Raw genomic sequence first — 4,483 nt, forward strand, 5'->3', positions numbered from 1 at the left:
AGAAACTGCCCTGCTGGATCTGATCTCCCAGCCCCAGTGTTCTGCTTCCAGCAGGGGAAAGCCGGCTGCCCCCCAGCCATGGACTAGGACTGGCGTGAAAGCAAAACACAGAGAAATAGAAAACTCCTTCATTTTTTTTGTTTTTTTAAGGCAGGGCTCAGGCATCCCATCAACCCCCAACCGAAAAAGGCCAGATTAGAAGCCAAAGGACAGAAAAGAAACAGTTTTGCTTGGAGCTTAAAGATAAGTAATGATGGACGCCAGGCAGGCCTCCGTGAAAAGAGCATTCCTCAAGAAGGGGGCCACCACTGAAAAGGCCTTTGTGTCGCTGTCCTGAGGATCCTTCCACACGGTGCTATTTTTCTAGAAAAAGAGGTGCTGGAACTCACCGTGAACGCCTCCCTTGTTCTCTTATAATGGCAATGGTGCACACCTGAGAGGTGCCGGTAGGAACTGAGTTCTGGCTGAAAAAACTCCCTGCTCCCATCATAGAGGATGTTCACAGAGAAGGCCTTCAGACGATGATCACAGGGTCCAAGTTAGAGGCTGCTGCTGTAATGTGTCGCCAGAGGGGCTGCCCTTGAAAAAGCTAGATCCGAACTGTTATGAGGAACTACATGCCGCAGACCAGTCAGGGTAGTGAAAGCGGCATTGGCTACCAGTTCGTTTCCGAGCTTAATTCAAGGTGCTGGTTGTGGCCTTTAAAGCCCCGAACTGGGGTTTGGGGAAAACCTGAGCTTCTCCAGATGTTGTTGGATTAGAACTCCCATCATCCCCTGACCATTGACCATGGTGGTTGGGGCTGATGGGAGCTGGAGTCCAATAACATCTGAAGGGTGGCAGGTTCCCCATCCCTGCTCAGCTAAGCATCCTGGACCTGGACATAGGTGTCAGAAGTATGTCAGCAACAAACAAACAAACACCGGTGAAGTTAACTCTTTAATTCAAAGAAACCAAAACAGTGCAGCCCCAGTGATGACAGCAACTCTAGTGGAAGGCGGGATATCAAGTCCAAACTCTCCTAAGCGTATAATAGATTAGAAGTAGTGGAAGCGAGGGAGATAAAATTGAGGTTATAGATAATACAACGGTATGAAAAAAGTACTGTTAGAAGTCAATAATAATTCAATTAAGAAGTAAATAAGGTAATATTAAAGTAATAATTAGAAATTATATAAGATTTAGAGTTTACTACAGATGATATGTAAAGAATCGCAGAAGGAGGAGGAATGAGGAAGTCAATAGATTGGTAATAAGGGTTATAAGTTAGAATTTTTGGTTTTTGTATTTTTTGTATTTTCTTTTTTGTATTGAAATTTTTGTATTTTGTATTTTCTTTTTGTGTTTTGTATGTTTTGTTGTCTGAGAAAATCTTTAATAAATATATTATTTTTAAAAAAAATCAAGTCCAAACTCTCCTGCTCCTCCTCCTCCTCCTCCTCCTTCCTCCCTGTAGGTCTTGCCCCAATGAGGCAGTTGTGGTTCCCCTCCCAGCAGTCTAAGGCTCCCTTTTCTTGTCTCTCTTTGCTCCCTGGCTCCTAGGGAAGTCTGCCTCATCTCTGTCTCTTGGTCCCTGTCCCCTCCTGTCTCTGATTCTAGACTGCTCTCTTCCCCAGCATCTTCCTGCTCACTAAACCCTGTTGCCTCTTCAACTTCCGACATCTCCTCCTCCCCGGCCGCTCCCTCTTCTCCCTCTGACCACTAATAGTCATTCCACCAGCGCTCCCCAGGCTCTGAGCCTCCTTCCCCTGGGGGTTCCTCAGCTGGTGACCCCCACCACTCTCGTGCATCCAGACAGTCCGTGAAAAATCGGTTTTCCAATGACTTCGGCCAACAGACATTCAGTGTTCTGGGTCTGCTAAGAATTCTCAATGCTCACTAGTCTGCTTTGGGGGCAGTGTCCCCCTGGTTAACTGGTTCCCCCCTAACATTTTGTATGGCTGTTGCACTAGCGCAAGGGCAAGAGGAATGGTGTTGCAATATGAAATCTAGTGTTGCACTAGATTTCATATTGCAACAACATTCCTCTTGTCCTTGCGCTAGTGCAACAGCCATACAAAACATTAGGAGGAAACCTAACCAGTGGAAGTGTGTTGCACAACCAGTTATGCAACAGGGAATATCTAGGGGACAGCAATCTGATGTGCAACCGCCCATCTGCCTTCTCTTGCACAAGCCATTCTCCTAGTGCAACTAGTACACCATTAACAGACTTAAACTTAGTAGTATGTTACATTCCTTTGATTATTAGTATTATTTTTAATAGATTAGGTCTATGCATGAGGTCTAATGGACTGTAAATTGTGATATTTTCTCCTATAGCTGTTGTTCTCTTGACTTATATCAGAACTGGCGAATCCCAGCCAGGTGTAGGGACCAAATGCAGCTCTCCAGGGACTCTAAGAGCCATGTATCCCCACAAGCCACACCCCTCCCCAGCCCTCGTCTGCTCTCTGGAGTGCCATCGGTCTGGCTGGACTCTGGAGTGTCTCCTGGAACTGTGATAATGGCTTTTGCTTGCCTAGATGAAGGGTGGAGAGATGGTGTGTGTGTGTGCGTGTGTGTGTGTGTGTGTGTGTAAACCTCTGGCTTTTGTGTGGCTGGAATACAGCTGGCTCCAGAAAGGTGCCATGTCTGAAGGGCAGCTCCATTAGTAGAGCGTGAGACTCTTAATCTCAAGGTTGAGGGTGCAAGCTCCACTTTGGGTGAAAGATTCCTGCTTTGCAGGGGGTTGGACTAGATGACCCTTGGGGGTACCCTTCCAACTCTACAATTCTATGATTGTAGAATTGCAATCATAGAATTGTAGAATTGCAATCATAGAATGATTGTAGAATTGCAATCATAGAATTATTGCCTGTGGCTCGGTTCCCACCAGTCCTGGCATGTCTCCCCCAAACGGTTGCCCATGGGGGGGGGGGAAATGTGGCCCTTCTGCTGACTTCCTTCACAAAACCATTTTGCTACAAAAAGAAGATGTGAAGAGTTAAATTGCCCTTGCTTCCCTTCCAACTCTGCGTTTGGCCCTGAGATCTTTTGCAGGAGAAGGAATTGAAAGGACAAACATCCTGTTTTCTTCCTGGGCCCCGGAATCCATTTCTCACTCATCATTAGTGGCATTCTTAATTGCAGTGCGTGGGTGAGAAACTTTAGAAGACGCACTCAGGCTTGAGACTTGTGTCTAACAGGAGACTTATTAATTTCTGACAGGATCCAGCCGACCTGGATCTCTCTGCTGGGTTTCTCTCCCAATTATCTCTGCTTTCAAAAGTCTGGTGCAAAAAATATTTTGATTATTATTTTGGATTTTATTTTATTTTATTTTTAAAAAATCACCCTACCTGAAGTGGGAGTAGCCCAGATAATAGCAACCTGCCTTTTCCAAACTATTTTAAGTTACTTAATGAACGTATTGATCACACCACTAGACTGATCAAAAAAAAGGACATATGCTTACTGTTACAGTAAGCAAATCATTCTAATCTAAGTCTTATACTGAGTCAGACCCATGGTTCATATAGCTCAGTATTGTCTACACAGACTGGCAGTAGCTCTCCAAAGGTTTTCAGACACTTCCCCAGCCTAACTGGAAATACTGGGGATTGAACTTGCAACTTGAACCTCGACTTCTGCATGCAAAGCAGATACTCTGACCTCTGAGCCACAGCCGTTCTCCTACATTCTGCGCTATAAACATTTTGCACGCTTTACATTTCCCTAACGATTCCCAAAGGAATATGAGGAGCTTCAGTTTCTTGTGTGTCAATTTTAAAGCACCCGCACCGCCCGCCATAGCTGCCAAGTTTTCCCTTTTCTCGCGAGGAAGCCTATTCAGCATAATGGAAAATCCCTTTAAAAATGGGATAACTTGGCAGCTATGCCGCCCGCCCCCCCCCCCCCGAATCCTGAGAACTGTAGTTTTCAAGTTTGCTGGGAAGGATAGCTCTGTGAGGGATAAACTACAGTTCCCATGATTCTTTGGAGGGTGTGTGTGCTTTAGGTGAACAGTGTGTATTTAACATCCAGAATTCCCTCCAGGTGCTTGTTTTATTTCACCAGATTTATACACCGCTGCATTGGGGGTGGGGACGGACCTCAAAGCCGTTTTGAAATGCTACCAAACTACAACTCCCAGCACCCCTAGCTATTGGCCACACTTGCTGAGGCTGATGGGAGCTGTAGTTCTGCAGGCCAAAAGGCCCTCCATCCCTGCTCAAGAGCGAAGATGTTAAAATGAAGCCAGTTTGGGCAGCAGTGCAGAAACCCCACCCCCACACATTTATAATAGAAAAATAAATGAATAGATGAATAGATGTTTAAAAAGTGTAATGCATAATGGGGGGTGGGGAGAGACTGCGAGAAAGGCACGCCTTCTTTCGCTCTTCAGCTGTTTTACTATGTTGCACAAGGGAGGAAAAAAAGACTTCCACGCGCAGCTCAGCTCTGGCGGACGCGTCGCCATGGCAACAGAACGTTGTGCTGG

This window comes from Zootoca vivipara, chromosome 17 (genome assembly GCF_963506605.1).
Source record: "Zootoca vivipara chromosome 17, rZooViv1.1, whole genome shotgun sequence".
Classification (NCBI taxonomy): Eukaryota; Metazoa; Chordata; class Lepidosauria; order Squamata; family Lacertidae; genus Zootoca; species Zootoca vivipara.